Genomic DNA, 23,192 nt, shown 5'->3' on the forward strand with positions numbered 1-23,192 from the left:
AGGTGCAACATTCTCCCCTACTATAGGCTGCAGAACGAAATACAAAATCTACGAACATGTTCATAGAGCATGAAAGCGGTACGCTACTGACCATGAGCTTCTTTTCGAAATGACACATAGCCGGTTCCGAACATAAGTCTTCAAAGTAGATAGTGGAATATATGACTTCTGCGTTTTGGGATAATTATGACGATTGCATCTACTTATCAACGAAACTAGTTCTCCATTACAGAGGGGAATCTTAAGGTTTCGCCCGCATCTCGTGGTCGTGCGGTAGCGTTCTCGCTTCCCGCGCCCGGGTTCCCGGGTTCGATTTCCGGCGGGGTCAGGGATTTTCTCTGCCTCGTGATGGCTGGGTGTTGTGTGTCGTCATTAGATTAGTTATGTTTAAGTAGTTCTAAGTTCTAGGGGACTGATGACCATAAATGTTAAGTCCCATAGTGCTCAGAGCCATTTGAACCATCTTAAGGTTTATCCACGTACTTTTTACTTCTGTTCGGCTGCTAGTAAATTCTAAGTTACTAAAAAGACAATTTCTGTACCAGTAATTAACTGAACCAAAGCTCGCAAATCTTGTGTCGTTCGACGTCGATATTGCGACCGGTGAACACAAAAAAATGTTATTGCAACATTGTTTACCTTCAGTATATTAATAAAAACTGAACTGAGGAAGCAAGAACAACAAAAGAATGCATCAGTTCAGTTTTGTTAATTTTGTTGCTTGTTTATCACTTTGTGGGTCACTCACAAAAATCTATCGCCAACATTTTCTTCGAATTTCCACTAATGTATTCATCGGAGGTTAGTTATATTAGAGTGTTATGTCCACAGGAAGAGCATGTACAGGAAGAGCATCGATTAGAACGATTGCCCTACCCTTCAGAATAACAAATGACACTGTAGGTACTTTCATGAGGACAGTGACTGACGCTTGTCACTTACGAAGGAACCAATTATGACATATGTAACGTCTCGCTTTTCTCGTGGTCTCGCTTTTCTCGTGGTCGGTAGAAAATGTTCTTTCTCTTTTACTAGGCGCTCAAAAGTTTCTAGATCTTTTCATGGTGTCTTGCTCTTTTGCAACATATTTACACTTGTTTTAATAGTCAGTTTACTAATAATATGAAAACCTAAATCAACTGATGTAACATGATTAGAGTTAATCATGATGTTAGATGTCAGATGGTGCACAGAACATGACAACAATGGTTTATTAGAGGCACAAATTTGGTATATTACTACGCTGCATCGCTTTTGCTATGCACATGTATTACTCTACATATTTAGACATCAGTGGGTTCAAATAAGGAAATTCCAAACTATGCTCAGCGTTCGTAGACCAGCTTTCCAGAGCCTTAAAATGAATGAGGAATGCATGTTAATTACAAATAAATTTCAACCAGCGAAAAGAATTAAGAGAACAAGGTTGCAAGTCAGTTTTAATCAACATTTTCATTCCCTTTGTCTTCTTGCTCTTCTCAGTGCGTGCGAAATGTTAAAAGACTGAAGAGAGTGCGATATCGAGAACAGGAAGTGGGCAGGGCAGTGCGTCTGAATTCTCAGCGAGTTTTCAAAGACAGCTATAGATCTCTTAAAGCAGTGAACCATGTGACGCCCAACTTAGTGCCATTCCCAGCGACGTCCACCTGTGCCTCGCAGGCATTGTAAAAAATCACTGGAATGGAGCCCAATTTGAATTCGCAACTAGTATATGCGGCTGCTTTTCGGTTAATCACAATGAAGAGCGAAAAGAACGATGCGTCACGTATGACGAACAGTGAACTCCGACCCACGCTTCATAAAGGTTGATGAATTGCGATGAGCTCATGTAGCAGCCCCAACAGCCTCTGAGAACGAAGGCCAGCGTGGCGTCCACCAGCGCCAAGACTGCCTGTTTTGAGAGCGTTGCAACACATGAATGTTTTCAGGTGAGGCTTAGTAGAGGTCAGTGGAGTACTGAAGGATCTCATTACTCTGTAGACAGATGGTTGATTTCATTGCTAAAGAATGTCAAATGGTTCAAATGGCTCTGAGCACTATGGGACTTACCTTCTTTGGTCATCAGTCCCCTAGAACTTAGAACTACTTAAACCTAACTAACCTAAGAACCTCACACACATCCACGCCCGAGGCAGGATTCGAACCTGCGACCGTAGCGGTTGCGCGGTTCCAGGCAGAAGCGCCTAGAACCGCTTGGACACACCGGCCGGCTAATGAATGTCAAGAATGCTCCGTGATGAATAATGATCATTCCCGTATGGGGAAAGAAAAGAAAGAATTCAGTTACCGTCTAGTAGAATTAGTCGGTAAAAGCGGGATAGTCGAACGTCAGGTTACCACCACCAATGCAGGTATCTAACTGAATCGCAGAATTCACATTCTTGGTAACAGCCATCATCAGATCGTGTAAGGCAGTGAAGCAGAGCGTGCATAAACGTTAACTCCATTTATTTAGCAATTAAAATCACCTTAAAATGTCATTGTGACTCGTTTCAATAAGATATAATTGTGGAATTCGACTTGGAAGACAAAAAGAGAACCTCATTCAACTTGTAACGTCCCCTCAGAAAAATTAATGAATTACTGTACTGATAAGCTACAATCGTGGTCACTATCATTTCTCAATTTACTTTGGAGCATGGTGATACGTTTTTCACTCGTTATTTCACATGATAACAAGAAAAGCACAATTTGAAGAGCAAAAACAAGAAAACACATTAGTATAGCACTGAAAATAATATCTCGTTAATTGCAAGCGCAGCTGCGAAATACTTGGTGCAAATCTACATGCATGCCACAACTGTTTTACTGTTCAACAATGAAAAACTATAACTACAAAGGGAATTCTCTCTACAATTACGCGCTAGTAATAAACAATAGTTACACTAATTACACAAACTACAAGAAAAAAATCAGAAGATTCCAGTGAGGTATCCTCGGTAAGGGTCCACATATGAAACGTCCCCCTAGAAAAGTTCATGAATTACTGTGCTGATAAACCTCTTACGTCATTTGATTTTTTTACTTATTCTGATCATCACTGAACTGACACGATATTTTTAGCGCAACGCAATCTGACTTTCAATAATCCCTACAAAAGAATGGCCCTGATTAACAATAACCTGTACCTTTCATGAATCACTTACCTCACAAAAATCTCCGTTACTCGAACTTCTGAAATACAGCGAGCGCCAATACTGCCAGCAAAATAAAGGATTCTAACTACGGAAGGCACTAACTACTGATAGGCATAGTTAGCAAATGAAAGATTTTGATAAGGAACAAACTATGTATTTACCTTAATAGTGTTCAAAAGTCATTATTTATATACCAGTTCATGACATCCAGTCTTACAAATTTACTCTTTCTGATGGACACATGTCCAGATCGTCCGCTCTCGAAATTCTGCCATCTCTCTCCCCACATCCACCACTGCTTGCGGCTCCTCCAACGGAACAACGCTACGTGCTGTTCACATCCAACTGCCCAACACTACAACAGCAAATATTCCAACAATGCAAACCAGCCACAGACTTCACACAGCACAGTCAGTGATTTTCATACAGAGCGCTACGTAGCGTTACCAACATAAAACCTAAACAACCTACTTACAAACTGTGCAGCTGTATAAGGGGATCAATGAACAATTCTATCTTTTTCGTTAAACATACGTGGGCCAGCCACTATTCAACAAAATAAAATTGAAATGTTGTTTGCTTTCTTTGTTTCATTTTGTATTTTTTGTTGTTGAGATATTTGCAGCTATCGAAAGGTACTGGATCACTGGACTTATTATGCCATGAATCCCTTTAATTGTGTCTACCATTTCAAACGTATGTCTATTTCGGTATGCCTTTGTTTTTTTATAATATTGAGTAAAATTTTCGTAATTACTATAAAACAGTGATTTCAATTAAAAATTAAAACTTAGAATTGAAAACACCAGAACCACATGTAGCTCAGTACATCATTAACGACAACGAACCGGTACACTGCAAATAATATGGACAGAAGCACTGTTAAAAACGCAGACGAAAAGAAAACATTTTGAAATATTGAGACTGCTAAAATATTGTTTCAAGAGGCACTAAGGAAAATTCATAGTGTTAGACTGAAAGAAACTGAGGAGAAGCAAACAGATCCTGGCGCTTAATGATGTCACGGTTTCCTCGCTGGTTATCTTTGTGAGATTTTCTGGAAGCATTCGGCGCTTTATTCCAGTAATTGAAATGATGTCATGGAGCATTCCAACAGCTTACATCTTCCAGTTTTCCTGCTTACTAATAGTACACTTACTGAGTCTTTATCTAAACGTGCTTTAAGTGTTTCCGCTAAGGGGAACAGGTACTAGTGATTACGAAACAATTTTTACTGAAGGAAGCAATTGGCAGAACGAGCACATTGTTGGTTCCTACCCAGTTGGGTGTTACACCCCTCTTGATCCTGTATGCATGCACTGATTTAGTGGGGAAAGAGTATCATATAGTAGTTGCATACTCTCCTGACCAAAACTTGCTCACAACTCTCTAACTGATATTCTAGCTATTGGATCTGGGATAGGGTTAACGTCCGAGACGACCCCACACCTGTATTGCCTTCTCCACTTGACCCTTTTGTTCTGGGGTACGATGGTTGAGGAAGTGCAGACCTTGCTTTCATAGCTGGAAATGATGCGATGTCAAGCAGTCTATGTTTCCCAAGTACAGTACCATTCCAAATGCAGCCGTCTGTGTTTTGGTGCTAATGGCAGCCTACTCATTGAACGGTATTTCAGTAGCTAGAATTGTGTTAACGTCGCGGTAGAACATGGACTTTTGTAGAGCCCATTATTTCTGTCTAGGCGGTAGGCATAGATTTGGAGATGAGATGATGCACCTGGCGATTTTCCATTAGTGTTGTCAGACTTGGTCAACTAGATCCCTGACGCAGTGTGTCTGTACGTGGAGCCCCACACTTTCCCATTCAGTCTAACATCGAGCCACTGCCACATACTTGGAATGTGTAAGACTCGACACGAGAAACACAATCTGACTCATAGTGACGCCCTTTTCAAATTACATCAAGTGCTGGTAACGTTATCTACACGAGTAGTAGTTTAGAATGCTCACTAGCCATCTGATGAAGCGCACGTCCATTCAATACTTTATTATGCTTAATGGTATGACCAGGTGGTGACAACTTTAATGCCCTCTCTGAGTAGACTTTCTAGCCTATGCGGATCATCCAAGTAGTTATCATCTTGAGTCCTAGATTTACTTTGGACCATTCCTTCCGGATACTTAACTTTTCCTTCCATCATTGTGTTTAGGAAAGTTTATGAGCCATTCTCAGAATGCCTATACTGGAGTTCGCCTGGACTGGGTTAGAGTACGAATGGAAAACTTGTATCAGAATGATCGGTAAGCGTTGGAACATCGCTGCTCAAAATACGAGCCTACTCTGTCAACAGATATTGTCTGTGATTGCACGGTTAACCAAAGGTCTTATTCTTCGTCTTCTTTTCGTTTGTGTCTAGTTAGGACCAAGAGGATGGTTTCGACTCTTTCGAAGCTCTTCTGTTTCTTCTTAGCCCAGAAATCTTTCATTTTCTGGCTGTGAGCAAACTTCCTCTGCTCTGTTCACTTCGGTCTGTTAGTCACTGTGCTCTTTTTGCTGGCAAGGGACGCTGGGAATACCCCTTGTAGAGTAATCCGCTGTAAATTGGACCGGTCTTGTGTGGTTTCTGAAGTAATTTTAAGTTTCCCCAGGTGCGATAGCAATGTAGTGATCCATTTGTTCTTGGAGACTTTCGCTCTGGATGTCGTGATAAAGATCGAGTTAGTGAGTCGGTAGCGGTTTATAGGGGTGAAAAGTCCATAAAAGGCCAGCTGTCTTTTCCTGTTCATCAAGAGGCATTCAGAGGCGTACAGTAGGGAAGTCCTTATTACTGGGTTATAATACTTGAGTTTAAGGCTCTTGTAATGGTACCTGGAAATGTAATATGTAAATATTCTTGCAGAGGTGGGTCCTCTCTAACTTGGCACATCTGGTATCTATCGCCAAGTTCTCACTCTCAATTGCTGAAATTAACTCTCCTTAATATTTCACTTTAGAAACTACACCAATGGTGCGCCTTCTATTGGAATTACAGCTAGGGGTCCCCTTATGTTAGCAGTGAACTCAGGTTTTTGTATACTGAAGGTATACCAACAAGTCTTAGCTGCTATGCTGTAGAGGCTCTGTAATTTTTCAGTAACCACTCGTACATCATTGGCTAGCAAGCAGTGTCATATGCCAAGACTGGGTGTGTGGATTAAGGTTATTTTCCTTGTTCTCAGTCTTCATTTAGGTTCCCTATGGTAGTGTGCAAGTCCATTCCCTGATAATATTCACCAATATGCAATTGAAGAGTATGCACAAGGAGTCAGCACTCTGCCTGAGTCCCGTTTGAGTGGTGAAAGTCTCAGAGAGCTCATCGCTATATTTGACTTTGAGAGTGGTGTTCCTCGGAGCGGCCTGAACTAGTCTGGTAGCCTTCTCATCTAGGCCAAGTAGTCGTAGGGTGGATATCAGGGTCCGCCTGTCTATCGAACCATACACTTTTCGAGGTCCATTGTGATGACTACCCCGTGATGGCTGCTGCAACTCCTGTATGTAAAGATGGTCTTGAGGTGTCGTATTTGCTGTGCTCTATTAGCTCGAAGTCCAGTTGATTGGTGACTGTCGTTAGCAGGGCTCTAGAGAAAACCTTTTGGATGAAGGTATCTAAGAAATGGCTCCGTATTTGTTGATGCCTTATTATCCTCCTTGTGGAGAGTATGGATCACAGCTGAGGTTTATCCTTCTGGTAATGTCCATTTTATCCAGTTTGTCCTGTATAATCTGATGGGCGCTCAGAACAGACTGTTCATCTGCATGTTTCAATATCTCCGCTACTATGCCGTCTTCACCTGAGGACTAATTGTTCTTGAGGCTCTTGATAATCGCCTCCATCTCTTCACTGTTTGGTGGTACGGAGTCTGGATTCCTAGAAGGGGCACGTGGGAGATAAGTCTTCATTGAGATTTTTTTTCATTGAGGGGCTTTTGGAAGTACCCTGCAAGGGCATTGATGCAGTCGTTATTGTTTTTCTGAGACATCCCATCAGATTCGTCAAGGTGAAGAGTGGAAGCTGTGTATGGCGAGGTCTCCTTCTGGAGACACTACACAGATGTCTTGAGTTGTTCTTGAAGTCCTCCTCTTCCTGTTGTATGAGAGCCATGATGTAGTTTGTCTTGGTATTGCAGGTAGTGTTCGCGGTCGTTTTTCTTTGTGTTAAAAAAACATGATACCTGGGCTTATCCTTACACTGACTCCTCTTGATCCAGGCTCGGCACTAACCTACCGTATTTATTGCTGGTAGGAACTTCGAACTCTTTGCACTCAACTGCCAAGTGTTGCAACACAAATCCCATTCTTGATGTTTGAGAATTGACGCTGGAAATTGTCCATAATAATGGGCACAATGAAAGGCCTAGGAGACCACAGCAATCAGCGTGTTCCTGCTGGTGTAGAAACGTCTTGCTAGTGAACTCTCTGTAAACGATATAGTTCTCTAGGATGCTGTCATATACTGGTCGAATCGACAGGCATTAAAGGGGCACTAGTCAGACCACTGCGAAATACGCTATATGCCTCCGTGTCCTCGGAGGCTATGGAATATGCACATGAAAGTAATCTTAAGAGTAATGGACACCTGAGAATGGGCTGAGCTATGCCTGCTGTATTTCAGAGACAGAAGAGATGATAATGCTACGTCGCCTGTTCACACTCACTCATACGCTCTTTGTCTCAAACCACATACTCTGAAAATTCCTGGCAAATTAAATCTGTGTACCAGACCGAGACTTGAGGACCTTTGTCTTTCGCGGGAAAGTACCCTACCGACTGAGCTACGCAAGCACGACTCACACCCCGTCCTCACAGCTTTAATTCCACAAGTACCTCGTCACCCACCTTCCCCCAGGTTGTGGCAAAGCTATGTCTCCGCAATATCCTTTCTTCCAGGAGTGCTAGTTCACTAAGTTTCGCAGAAGAACTTCTGTGAAGTTTGGAAGGTAGGAGACGAGGTACTAGCTGAATTACAGCTCTGAGGAGAGAGGGTGAGTCGTGCTTGAGAAGTTGCCAGGACGATAGCTCAGCATGTTCGGTCAGAGCGTTAGCTGCTCTCTGTGACAAATAACTGAGTTAATGGATCAACGACGAATTGAAACGGATGTCTTGCGACGTCCGCCACAAGCAAATGCAACGAACGAAAACGAACAAAATGAAATTTTTAATAAAAATGTAGCTCAGTCAGTAGGGCACTTGCTCACCACAAGGCAGAGATCCCGAGTTCGGGTCTCGGTCCGATGGACAGTTTTAATCTGCCAGGAAGTTTCATATCAGCGCACACTCGGCTACAGAAGAAAATTTCATTTTGGCACATGCTCCGTCTTGGCAAATAAGAAATCTGGGACATATTTCAAGCGGGGATTCAGTTTGTCCTGACTGTGCATTGACTAAAGTGATAAAGTAATAGGCAACGGCAATACTATTCCACTTACCGTGCCAGCTGTGTTTCTTACACTAACAAGATGACTGCGCACCAACATTATTTATCCATAGTTTTTATTGTACTTTCCGCTCAAACTGACCAGCTAATTTCCCTATAACATAATTACGCTTTTAAGTATCTTATTTACAATTTTCAGCTGCCGGCTGGAGTGGTCGAACGGTTCTAGGCGCTACAGTCTGGAACCGCGCAACCGTTACAGTCGCAGGTTCGAATCCCGCCTCTGCCATGAATGTGTGTGATGTTCTTAGGTTAGTTAGGTTTAAGTAGTTCTAAGTTCTAGGGGACTTATGATCTCAGAAGTTAAGTCCCATAGTGCTCAGAACCATTTGAAGATGTTTCAGCTAATACTAAAACTTTTTTGCATTATTAGTACAACTCCTTTACGTAAATTCTGAAACCGTGTAAAAATTGTGATTCACTGTTGCTTAACAACCTTCTGAAAGTATTGGTACTAGAGGCCCCTTCGGCGATTTGTGTGTCCCTGCATTACCCGCGCCTGCCGGTGTGGCCGTGCGGTTCTAGGCGCTACAATCTGGAGCCGAGCGACCGCTACGGTCGCAGGTTCTAATCCTACCTCGGGCATGGATGTCTGTGATGTCCTTAGCTTAGTTAGGTTTAAGTAGGTCTAAGTTCTAGGGGACCGATGACCCCAGATGTTGTCCCATAGCGCTCAGAGTCATTTCCTTGAGCCACTACGCTACCAGGTCGAATTACTTGTGAACAAAATTTTTAAACGTGTTGTTATGTTACTAGACAAATATCTCGTCTGCTAAAGGCAAAATAAGTTGAACCTCCAGAATGTGCCGCACGTATTTCAGTCACTTATGGTTGGCTTCTGTTATTTACTGCGAATCTCCCATCTAACAGCTTTCGTATAGGTACACTGACCATGCATCAACGTTGCACCGTACGCAGATCCAACGCTGGCAGGTACACACAACTAATAAACAGTGTTTGCAGCTGAATGCCCTCGCACACACACTAAGCACCTCGTTTCGCAAATTGTTCGCCGTTTACCGGCCTCAGCTCGGCTGGTTTTTGTTCTACACGAGAGCGCCGAACGCGAGTGCTATTACGGCCGCTCTCCAGCATTCCGCCTGGAGAGCTGCAGCGTTCCGAGTCGTGTTTCACGCTCCGTGCCCGCTGCCACTGCGGCCGGGGAGCCCTTGTTCTGCGCCAGCAGTTCACATGCTAATTTGCAATCGAGCCGGGGAATTTCGTGCTTCCACCTGCAAGCGAAACGAAAATCTGCGTTTTGCGTTTTAACGTTAGCAGACATCGAGTGGTGTCGTTGTCACCTTTAGTTGTGTGTGTGCCTCGCTGCTTCTCTTCGCAAATAATTGCTTACTTTCCGGAGCAGAAAATTTGAGATATAAAATCCCGTTTTACTGCTCTGGTACTCCGTTTTGATAGAAGTGTGAGAATGTTACGTATCCTGCAATACTACCTTAATGAAACAGAGAAATACTGATAATTGAAGTGCCCTTATCTTTTATAACAAAAGACATTTCCAATTAGGATTTAGTTCGTCACTTTCTGTAACCACTACGTGCCAGTACGTTAGCTCTTTAGTCCTGCACATTGGAGAATTTAGCACAGGGGGATGGGGCCGCATGGAGAGTAAAAGAAATGACAATGCTGATATGACCGCTTGTGAGTGGAACACAGTGTACTAAAAGTGCTAGGGCACTACGTTTGTAATTGGAAGCGATTTCTCTCCTGGAAAATTTCATTTCGGTGCTATGTGACAGCCGTTAAGTTACTTGAGATGAATGCTGTGTTGGTTCAGTAAAATCAGTCGATGGAACGTTAATTCCTAACCATTACATATTACTGTATCGTTTTAATAACCGATGCAAGGAAGACCGCATTTCAAAGAATCACTATAACTGCAGAAAAGTAGACTGTGATTCGTCCAACACAAACACCCTTTAGCTCGAGAAAGTTACCTTAAATTTGTCATATATCAATGAATGGGTACACTAATTGCGTTTCGAGTTATGGGATCGTTAGTGATTTTATCTAGTAGAAAACTTAGAGTGTTGCAGGTTTCATATCAAAACGACAGCAAATACATGCTGTTGCTCGTCTGTAAAGACGTCATTTCTTCAGCTGTGATTATTCCTCATCAGGCATCGGAAATACTCTAAGAAATTTAAAAATGAGTTAAACTCCGTGGTACGTTTAGTTTTTACATGTGTATATAATGATAAAACTAATTCATTTTGTGTTAGGTGACTTATTACCTCCGTTGTTTGTTTATCTGTGACTTTTGACACAAACATGACAACGTTCTTAGCTGCTTTACATTCTCAGGCTAATGGTTACTATATTTATCCTCTCGAATACATGTAAATCTATGCCATGAATTCTGCAATTTATTCTGTCGCACGACTTTGAAAAAGTTTTCTATGTTGACAGTATGTGAGTAGTTTTACATTATGAAGTATGAATACCGCTTTAAACAAACAACCATCTCTATTTATCATGAACCGGTTTAAGGTGATTTTCTTCTGAAACCTAAGAGTCTTATATTGAGTCAAATATCGCTCAGACGTCTCACAATGCTAGGACAGCTCTTAAGCACTGATATGTAAAAAACTTCGCTGTGACGGGAGCAGCACACAAAGTGATAGGTAAGATAACCAAACTTTCTCAGACATGGCAGTTTTAAGCAGAGGATATACAATTAGGTAGATACAGGAAGAACCTCCGGTTGCATTGTAACGGACTGTAATTCTTACAAGTTGTAATGTTCCACAAAGTTTCGCATCACCATTTTCTTTATTGACATGAGTTCTTAGACAAACATGCTAATAAAACGCTTTTGTATGTACTGGCCTACATAGCAAGCAGGACAACAAAGCAAGATGTTTGGGCTTTATCTTAAGGTTATCACGGTAAAACGGTGCAGCCATAACCAGAAATGCCTTCTAAAACTCTTATTACGTAAATAAAGTACTGGCTCACTCACTTCTGCGTGAAAACTTCCCATGTTCTCTCTAAAGCTAAACAGGCGAGTGCTGTAAAAATTGGATATGTGTCTTTGTATTGATTTTTCTTAAATTTTAGCCTACTGTAAATATAAGACTTTTCACAATTGCAGTTATTTTACAACCGCTTATAAGAACGGTGTCACTGATTCCTTCATGGCATCGATATAGTGGGAAATAAAGGTGACATTTTTATGTATGTAAAAAAAATACTAAGGCTTGTACTGTAAATATGTACACTGTAAATATTATAGTGTTTATTAAAAAACCTTCATCAGACGTTGCCGTATCGCGTCTCTTGCTGACGAGATAATTTAATATTAAAATCTGTAATTAAAATTATTAAATTATTATTAACTGTTATTAGTATTTTATTATTTGGTTCAATTTTCTGTAGAGTGAATTTAAACACATGATGCAGGTCATGGGGTTCTTCATCCGTAATGGTAACACGTACGTAAATCACAGTTTAATCTCTAAATTCTGTGAAATGAAATGGGCGTGAGGCACACTTATGAGACGAGCAATTTATCGGTTACGCAGACCATCCACTCCGATGGTTTCAGTTGCAGTAGCTTATCATTTTTCTATGCAGCAGAAAATCTTAGTTGTGAAGGGCATTCATGTGAATGCAGTTTCAACCATATGAGGTTAATGGAATTAGGGAGCTGGAATTGTATGTATGTTGAACAGTGATATTTACGGATGTCAATGCCATCTTGCTCCTACACTGTCACGGTGGCTGCCGGCAGATGGCACAGAGACGCAAAGCTCGGCGGACTACACCACTCAACTCGTTGTAGTTAGGAATACATACACTTTTAGTCACTAGCATTTTAGCGCCGTGAAGTGTAGCAAATAATTGTACTTGCTGTGCACATCCAATGTAATAGGTCGAATACGCTAATGGAAAGAGAAAAATGAACTCCTTGACGTTAACGACTAAGGCATGCTATACTTACACGACACACTACAAGGGGGCAGTTAATGTGACGACCAAATGTGCAGCGCTGCGGACAAACCAGGAACCACGTTGTCAGCCGTGGATTGTTGCAAGCAGTCGTTCACTTCCAGAGCCAGTAGCAGCCAGTTTCCAGGGCATACGAAGCTAAGTCTATGTCTGGAACATCTTTAGCATGCTGCAACGGTAAGGTCGTGAACAGTGTGTGCAACTGGCGAAATTTGAGCTAGGGCGATAGTGGGTCTGCAGGAGGCGGGGTGCTCATACCACAGAATGACCCTACACGTGGGGCGCCAGCTCTCCACACAGTATTGATGTTGTCACCAGCGGTCAGCAGAAGGTGCACATGACACATGCCGGTCAGCCTGGTTACGGTCAGTTGCGACGCACAGATGGACGTCAAGACCGTCGCATCTTACAAATAGCAGATCAGACCACACCGCGACAAATTAGGGACACTGCTACTCCAGAGTATCAGCGAGGATCATTCGTAGCCGTCTCTGTGAAGCAGGGCTCTGATTCCGCGTGCAGTTAGGGCGTCTTCTGCTCACCCCCAAACATCGTACAATCCATCTTCAAAGGTGTCGCGATAGGCACTTACGGAAGGACGAATGGAGAATTGTCGTCGTCAGTGGTGAGTCGCTTCTGCTTTGGTGTCTATTTTGGTCGTATGCGTGTGTGGGGTCGTGCAGGTGAGCGACAATGTCGGAGTGTATACGACGGAGACACACAGGGCCAACACCCGGCATCGTGGTGTAGGCAGCCATATTTTACAATGGCGGTTCTCCCCTGGTGATCGCAGACAGAACACTGAACGGTACACGGTACAACCAAAACATCATTCAACACGTCGTGTTACTATTCCTGCACCACCAAGGCGATGTGCTTCTTCAACGTGACATTGCGCGTCCACGTGTATCCCGTGGCAACCAGCTTGCTTCCCAAGTTGCACGTTAACTACCCTGCCCAGCACGATCTCTAGATCTTTCCCCGATGAGTTTTTTTGAGACTCTCTGAAACACCTTGCGCGCTCTGGAAGACCGGCATGAAATGCGGCCTAGTTGAGGCACCAGGCAGAAATTGCATGGCAGGCCATTCAATAAGATTACACCATTTCTACAATCGTCTTCGTGGGAGAATTGCTGCCTGCATTGCTGCCAGAGGAGGGCATACAGGGCACAAGCTCTGACATTTAGCACCCCCTGTCGGCGTATGACCCTTTCTGAGCAATCGTCTGTTGTATATATTCTCAAGAGTGTGGCAATAAAATTTCCCCTCTGCTGGGTCGACGAACTCATTGTGTTCTTTATTTATTTTCCAGTAGCGTACATAATTACGAGGGTCACTCCAAACGAAATGCACACTATTTTTGTAAAAAAAAATTTTCATTCTGCATATGTGAAAGTTTTACAGTGTGTAGATACATTGTTCCCGCTTGTTTTCAAGCTTAGTTCAACCAGTTCCCGTGAGTGGCGCCGTCACAGCATGTCTTCAAGATGGCAGCCACAGTTGACGTTCATTAGAAGCAACATGCTGTCATAGAATTCCTGTGCTGTGAAAACGAGATTGTGGGAAACATCCACAAGAGGTTGCAAAAGGTGTATGGGGATGCTGCTGTCGATCTCAGTTCAGTTAGTCGTTGGACAAGCAGGTTACGTGATGAAAGCGGGCACGGCAATATTGAGGACTGTCCTCGCAGTGGCAGGTCTCGTACTGCACACACTCCAGACAATGTGCAGAGAGTTAACGAATTGGTGACTGCTGACAGACGCATCACAGTGAACGAATTGTCACGCTACGTTGGGATAGAGGACGGAAATGTTTGCAGAATACTGAAAGTGTTGGCATTAAAAAAGGTTTGTGCCAGGTGGCTTCACAGGATGCTGACAGTGGCTCACAAAGAAACAAGAAAAATGGTATGCAGCGAACTTTTGGAGCAGTAAGAGAATTGTGGAAGAATTGTGACAGGTGGTGACAAATGGCTCCATCATTTTTCACCAAAGAGGCAATCAATGGAGTAGCATCATGCAAATTCATCCAAGAAAAAACATTCAAAACCACACCTTCTACTGGAAAAGTTATGGCTACGGTGTATTTCGATTCCGAAGGACTCTTGCTTGTGGGCATCATGCCAAGTGGAACCACCATAAATTCTGATGCATACGTGACGACACTGAAGAAACTTGAAGCTCGACTGAGTCGTCTTCGACCACATCAGCAAAATCAGGGTTTTTGCTGTTGCACGACAATGCACGACCACATGTCAGTGAAAAACCCATGGAAGCGATGACAAAACTCGGGTGGACAACATTGAAACACCCGCCTTATTGTCCTGACATGGCCCCATGTGACTATCATCTCTTTGGGAAACTGAAAGACTCTCTTCGTGGAACAAGGTTTGAAGATGATGACTCCCTTGTGCACGCTGCCAAACAGTGGCTCCAACAGGTTGGTCCAGAATTTTACCGTGCGGGTATACAGGCGCTGGTTCTAAAACGGCGTAAGGCAGTTGAGAGGGATGGAAATTATGTGGAGAAATGAAAATATTGTTCCTAAAGGATGTATCTACACACTGTAAAACTTTGAAACATGTAGAATAAAAGACGGATTTATTTTAATAAAAATAGTGTGCATTTCTTTTGGAGTGACCCTCGCAATTTGGTGGTATAGAGGTATACAACACCGGCTCCGACTCCGCTGGCAATCGAATCAAACTGAGCTAGAATGACAGATACAGGTACGTAGGTCCATGCTGCTTCAGTTCTACGTCCGAGTTCATCAACTGCAGAGTGTCGCAAGAAGCGGCATGCCAATCCCTCGGTAAAACATGGCACGATGTTTCAAAGGGGGCGGGAGATGAAGAGAACGTGCTGAGAGCGGCAGTCGACACACTCTGTATCAAGTGGGCCAGGGCAGCACGGAGAATATGCGCCATGCATTATCTCGTCAAAAGACAGCGTCATGGAGACGTGGAAAACAGGACACAGCCGCTGGGCTTGACACATTGTAGATATAACTGCTGCTGTCTATATTACCAGCTAAGCAAAGCAGAGGGGATCGTGTGGTGTGCCCAATGGTAGCACCTACCACCACTTCAGGTTGTGGGCCCACATACTGATGAAAAATGATATTTGGTATTGCTTATTATCTTCGGAGGCACTGTTCGAATGTTTATCAATTGAGATGCTACACGCTGAACGAGGACTGCTCTGAAAATACGACTTGGTGTTGCTGCTGAGTCGAGTGACTGGGCACATCACTGTAGACGTGACTCTCTATGTCCAGGGAAGCCGCGCAACGGTCACAATGCTGACAGTCTGTGATTCTCCAAATGTCGGCTCTCTGTCCGTATACGTACTTTTGTCGCTGCAAACAATCCCATTTCCGTGCCCATACGATCATGCACGACCGACAGAACAATGTGTCCAACTGTTCTCTGGGGTGCTGTTTGAGGATCTGCATATTTTTTTTTTTTTTTTTTTTTTTTTTTTTTTTTTTTTTTTTGTCATCAGTCTACTGACTGGTCTTATGCGGCCCGCCACGAATTCCTTTCCTGTGCTAACCTCTTCATCTCAGAGTACCACTTGCAACCTACATCCTCAGTTATTTGCTTGACGTACTCCAATCTCCCCCCCCCCCCCCCCCCCCCCCCATGAACCATGGACCTTTCCGTTGGTGGGGAGGCTTGCGTGCCTCAGCGATACAGATGGCCGTACCGTAGGTGCAACCACAACGGAGGGGTATCTGTTGAGAGGCCAGACAAACGTGTGGTTCCTGAAGAGGGGCAGCAGCCTTTTCAGTAGTTGCAGGGGCAACAGTCTGGGTGATTGACTGATCTGGCCTTGCAACATTAACCAAAACGGCCTTGCTGTGCTGGTACTGCGAACGGCTGAAAGCAAGGGGAAACTACAGCCGTAATTTTTCCCGAGGACATGCAGCTGTACTGTATGATTAAATGATGATGGCATCCTCTTGGGTAAAATATTCCGGAGGTAAAATAGTCAACCATTCGGATCTCCGGGCGGGGACTACTCAGGAGGATGTCGTTATCAGGAGAAAGAAAACTGGCGTTCTACGGATCGGAGCGTGGAATGTCAGATCCCTTAATCGGGCAGGTACGTTAGAAAATTTAAAAAGGGAAATGGATAGGTTAAAGTTAGATATAGTGGGAATTAGTGAAGTTCGGTGGCAGGAGGAACAAGACTTCTGGTCAGGTGACTACAGGGTTATAAACACAAAATCAAATAGGGGTAATGCAGGAGTAGGTTTAATAATGAATAAAACAATAGGAATGCGGGTAAGCTACTACAAACAGCATAGTGAACGCATTATTGTGGCCAAGACAGATACGAAGCCCACACCTACTACAGTAGTACAAGTTTATATGCCAACTAGCTCTGCAGATGATGAAGAAATTGAAGAAATGTACGATGAAATAAAAGAAATTGTTCAGATAGTGAAGGGAGACGAAAATTTAATAGTAATGGGTGACTGGAATTCGGCAGTAGGAAAAGGGAGAGAAGGAAACATAGTAGGTGAATATGGATTGGGGCTAAGAAATGAAAGAGGAAGCCGCCTAGTAGAATTTTGCACAGAGCACAACTTAATCATAGCTAACACTTGGTTTAAGAATCATGAAAGAAGGTTGTATACGTGGAAGAACCCTGGAGATACTAAAAGGTATCAAATAGATTATATAATGGTAAGACAGAGATTTAGGAACCAGGTTTTAAGTTGTAAGACATTTCCAGGGGCAGATGTGGACTCTGACCACAATCTATTGGTTATGACCTGTAGATTAAAACTGAAGAAACTGCAAAAATGTGGGAAATTAAGGAGATGGGACCTGGATAAACTGAAAGAACCAGAGGTTGTACAGAGTTTCAGGGAGAGCATAAGGGGTCAATTGACAGGAATAGGGGAAAGAAATACCGTAGAAGAAGAATGGGTAGCTCTGAGGGATGAAGTAGTGAAGGCAGCAGAGGATAAAGTAGGTAAAAAGACGAGGGCTGCTAGAAATCCTTGGGTAACAGAAGAAATATTGAATTTAATTGATGAAAGGAGAAAATATAAAAATGCAGTAAATGAAGCAGGCAAAAAGGAATACAGACGTCTCAAAAATGAGATCGACAGGAAGTGCAAAATGGCTAAACAGGGATGGCTAGAGGACAAATGTAAGGATGTAGAGGCTTATCTCACTAGGGGTAAGATAGATACTGCCTACAGGAAAATTAAAGAGACCTTTGGAGAGAAGAGAACCACGTGTATGAATATCAAGAGCTCAGATGGCAACTCAGTTCTAAGCAAAGAAGGGAAGGCAGAAAGGTGGAAGGAGTATATAGAAGGTTTATACAAGGTTGATGTACTTGAGGACAATATTATGGAAATGGAAGAGGATGTAGATGAAGACGAAATGGGAGATACGATAGTGCGTGAAGAGTTTGACAGAGCACTGAAAGATCTGAGTCGAAACAAGGCCCCCGGACAACATTCCATTAGAACTACTGACGGCCCTGGGAGAGCCAGTCATGACAAAACTCTACCAGCTGGTGAGCAAGATGTATGAGACAGGCGAAATACCCTCAGACTTCAAGAAGAATATAATAATTCCAATCCCAAAGAAAGCAGGTGCTGACAGATGTGAAAATTACCGAACTATCAGTTTAATAAGTCACAGCTGCAAAATACTAACGCGAATTCTTTACAGACGAATGGAAAAACTGGTAGATGCGGACCTCGGGGAGGATCAGTTTGGATTCCGTCGAAATGTTGGAACACGTGAGGCAATACTGACCTTACGACGTATCTTAGAAGAAAGATTAAGGAAAGGCAAACCTACGTTTCTAGCATTTGTAGACTTAGAGAAAGCTTTTGACAATGTTGACTGGAATACTCTTTTTCAAATTCTAAAGGTGGCAGGGGTAAAATACAGGGAGCGAAAGGCTATTTACAATTTGTACAGAAACCAGATGGCAGTCATAAAAGTCGAGGGGCATGAAAGGGAAGCAGTGGTTGGGAAAGGAGTGAGACAGGGTTGTATCCTCTCCCCGATGTTATTCAATCTGTATATTGAGCAAGCAGTAAAGGAAACAAAAGAAAAATTTGGAGTAGGTATTAAAATTCATGGAGACGAAGTAAAAACTTTGAGGTTCGCCGATGACATTGTAATTCTGTCAGAGACGGCAAAGGACTTGGAAGAGCAGTTGAACGGAATGGACAGTTTCTTGAATGGAGGATATAAGATGAACATCAACAAAAGCAAAACGAGGATAATGGAATGTAGTCAAATTAAATCGGGTGATGCTGAGGGAATTAGATTAGGAAATGAGACACTTCAAGTAGTAAAGGAGTTTTGCTATTTAGGAAGTAAAATAACTGATGATGGTCGAAGTAGAGAGGATATAAAATGTAGACTAGCAATGGCAAGGAAAGCGTTTCTGAAGAAGAGAAATTTGTTAACATCGAATATAGATTTATGTATCAGGAAGTCGTTTCTGAAAGTATTTGTTTGGAGTGTAGCCATGTATGGAAGTGAAACATGGACAATAACTAGTTTGGACAAGAAGAGAATAGAAGCTTTCGAAATGTGGTGCTACAGAAGAATACTGAAGATAAGGTGGATAGATCACGTAACTAATGAGGAGGTATTGAATAGGATTGGGGAGAAGAGAACTTTGTGGCACAACTTGACTAGAAGAAGGGATCGGTTGGTAGGACATGTTTTGAGGCATCAAGGGATCACAAATATAGCGTTGAAGGGCAGCGTGGAGGGTAAACATCGTAGAGGGAGACCGAGAGATAAGTACACTAAGCAGATTCAGAAGGATGTAGGTTGCAGTAGGTACTGGGAGATGAAGCAGCTTGCACAGGATAGAGTAGCATGGAGAGCTGCATCAAACCAGTCTCAGGACTGAAGACAACAACAACAACAACTCCAATCTCTGTCTTCCTCTACAGTTTTTGCCCTCTACAGCTCCCTCTAGTACCATGGAAGTCATTCTCTCATGTCTTAGCAGATGTCCTATCATCCTGTCCCTTCTCCTTAGCAGTGTTTTCCACATATTCCTTTCCTCTCCGATTCTTCGTAGAACCTCCTCATTCCTTACCTTATCAGTCCATCTCATTTTCAACATTCGTCTATAGCACCACATCTCAAATGTTTCGATTCTCTTCTGTTCCGGTTTTCCCACAGTCCATATTTCACTACCAAACAATGCTGTACTCCAGACGTACATCCTCAGAAATTTCTTCCTCAAATTAAGGCCGGTATTTGATATCAGTAGACTTCTCTTGGCCAGAAATGCCTTTTTTGCCATAGTGAGTCTGCTTTTGATGCCCTCCTTGCTCCGTCCGTCATTGGTTATTTTACTGCCTAGATAGCAGAATTCCTTAACTTCATTGACTTCGTGACCATCAATCCTGATGTTAAGTTTCCCGCCATTCTCATTTCTACTACTTCTCATTACCTTCGTCTTTCTCCGATTTACTCTCAAACCATACTGTGTACTCATTAGACTGTTCATTCCGTTCAGCAGATCATTTAATTCTTCTTCACTTTCACTCAGGATAGCAATGTCATCAGCGAATCGTATCACTGAAATCCTTTCACCTTGTATTTTAATTCCACTTCTGAACCTTTCTTTTATTTCCATCATTGCTTCCTCGATGTACAGATTGAAGAGTACGGGCGAAAGGCTACAGCCTTGTCTTACTCCCTTCTTAATACGAGCACTTCGTTCTTGATCGTCCACTCTCATTATTCCCTCTTTATTGTTGTACATATTGCATATGACCCGTCTCTCCCTATAGCTTACCCCTACTTTTTTCAGAATCTTGAACAGCTTGCACCATTTTATATTGTCGAACGCTTTTTCCAGGTCGACAAATCCTATGAACGTGTCTTGATTTTTCTTTAGCCTTGCTTCCAGTATTAGCCGTAACGTCAGAATTGCGTCTCTCGTGCGTTTACTTTTCCTAAAGCCAAACTGATCGTCACCTAGCACATTCTCAGTTTTCTTTTTCATTCTTCTGTATATTATTATTGTAAGCCGCTTCGATGCATGAGCTGTTAGGCTGATTGTGCGATAATTCTCGCACTTGTCAGCTCTTGCCGTCTTCGGAATTGTGTGGATGATGCTTTTCCGAAAGTCAGATGATATGTCGCCAGACTCATATATTCTACACACCAACGTGAATAGTCGTTTTGTTGTCACTTCCACTAATGATTTTAGAAATTCTGATGGAATGTTATCTATCCCTTCTGCCTTATTTGACCGTAAGGCCTCCAAAGCTCTTTTAAATTCCAATTCTAATACTGGATCCCCTACCTCTTCTAAATCGACTCCTGTTTCTTCTTCTTTCACATCAGACAAATCTTCACCCTCATAGAGGCTTTCAATGTATTCTTTTCACCTATCGGCTCTCTCCTCTGCATTTAACAGCGGAATCCCCGTTGCACTCTTAATGTTACCTCCGTTGCTTTTAATATCACCAAAGGTTGTTCTGACTTTCCTGTATTCTGAATCTGTCCTTCCGACAATCATATCTTTTTCGATGTCTTCACATTTTTCCTGCAGCCATTTCGTCTTAGCTTCCCTGCACTTCCTATTTATTTCATTCCTCAGCGACTTGTATTTCTGTATTCCTGATTTTCCCGGAACATGTTTGTACTTCCTCCTTTCATCAATCAACTGAAGTATTTCTTCTGTTACCCATGGTTTCTTCGCAGCTACCTTCTTTGTAACTATGTTTTCCTTCCCAACTTCTGCGCTATTCCTTATTGCTGTATCTATAGCGTTAGAGAACTTCAAACGTATCTCGTCATTCCTTAGAACTTCTGTATCTCACTTCTTAGCGTTTTGATTCTTCCTGACTAATTTCTTGAACTTCAGCCTACTCTTCATCACTACTATATTGTGATCTGAGTCTATATCTGCTCCTGGGTACGCCTTACAATCCAGTATCTGATTTCGGAATCTCTGTCTGACCAAGCTGTAATCTAATTGAAATCTTCCCGTATCTCCCGGCCTTTTCTAAGTATACCTCCTCCTCTTGTGATTCTTGAACCGGGTACTCGCTATTACTAGCTGAAACTTGTTACAGAACTCAATTTGTCTCTCTCCTCTTTGATTCCTTGTCCCAAGCCCATATTCTCCTGTAACCTTTTCTTCTACTCCTTCCCCTACAACTGCATTCCAGTCGGCCATGACTATTTTCGTCACCCTTTACATACTGCATTACCCTTTCAATATCCTCATACACTTTCTCTATATGTTCATCTTCAGCATGCGACGTCGGCATGTATACCTAAACTATCGTTGTCGGTGTTGGTCTGCTGTCGATTCTGATTAGAACAACCCGGTCACTGAACTGTTCACAGTAACATACCTTCTGCCCTACCTTCCTATTCATAACGAATCCTACACCTGTTATACCATTTTCTGCTGCTGTTGATATTACCCGATACTCATCTGACCAGAAATCCTTGTCTTCTTTCCACTTCACTTCACTGACCCCTACTATATCTAGCTGGAGCCTTTGCATTTCCCTTTTCAGATTTTCTAGTTTTCCTACCACGTTCAAGCTTCTGAAATTCCACGCCCCGACTCGTAGAGCATTATCCTTTCGTTGATTATTCAATCTTTTTCTCATGGCAACCTCCCCCTTGGCAGTCCCCTCCCGAAGATCCGAATGGGGGACTATTCCGGAATCTTTTGCCAATGGAGAGATCATCATGACACTTCTTCAACTACAGGCCACATGTCCTGTGGATACAGGTTACGTGTCTTTAATGCCGTGGTTTCCATTGCCTTCTGCATCCTCATGTCATTGATCATTGCTGAATCTTCCGCCTTTAGGGGCAATTTCCCACCCCTAGGACATGAGAGTGCCCTGAACCTCTATCCGCTCCTCCGCCCTCTTTGACAAGGCCGTTGGCAGAATGAGGCTGACTTCTTATACCAGAAGTCTTTGGCCGCCAATCCTGACTATTTATCAAAATCTAGGCAGTGGCGAGGATCGAACCCGGGACCGAAGACGTTTTGATTATGAATCAAAGCCGCTACTCCTAGACCACGGGTTCTGCATATAGATTAGTATAGCTTCCAAGAACCTATTCCACAACTACAACACTAAAGCCAACGTTACGTCCACCGTTAGATGTCAGGTTTAAAGTTATGTTGGTGAAATGTGTTTAGTTAATTTTAAAACCATTTGTCGATGCTGACGTAAATTGCACAACAGCGACTTACTCTAATTTATTTTTTATTCCGTAAAAAAAATCTTAAAAATTCCACAAGCCGAAATAATTAAATCAATCCTGCAAGTGTTTGTCCCCTTCAGGAGATGCTAAACATTTTCATGCTACATTATAATGTCTGTCACCCAGCAATCAGTATGAATCATATGAATTAAGATCAAATTATGAAACGAACTGGTATCTGAAACAAATAAAGCAGTTAAAGCGGTAGTCACTTAAGAAACAATCAGTTCACCGCGTAGAATTTTCAGCAGTTCTGTGGCCATAGAATACGCTGTACCTATTCTTCGTAAGTGTACAGCGGAAATGACCAAAAGTGTTACGAGCACCCTTTTTCGGCACAAATTACGCACATAAATCTCCTCCTCCAACTATAAGCTATTCTATAACGCTCGGTGGGAGGAA

Source organism: Schistocerca gregaria, chromosome 2, assembly GCF_023897955.1.
Source record: "Schistocerca gregaria isolate iqSchGreg1 chromosome 2, iqSchGreg1.2, whole genome shotgun sequence".
Classification (NCBI taxonomy): Eukaryota; Metazoa; Arthropoda; class Insecta; order Orthoptera; family Acrididae; genus Schistocerca; species Schistocerca gregaria.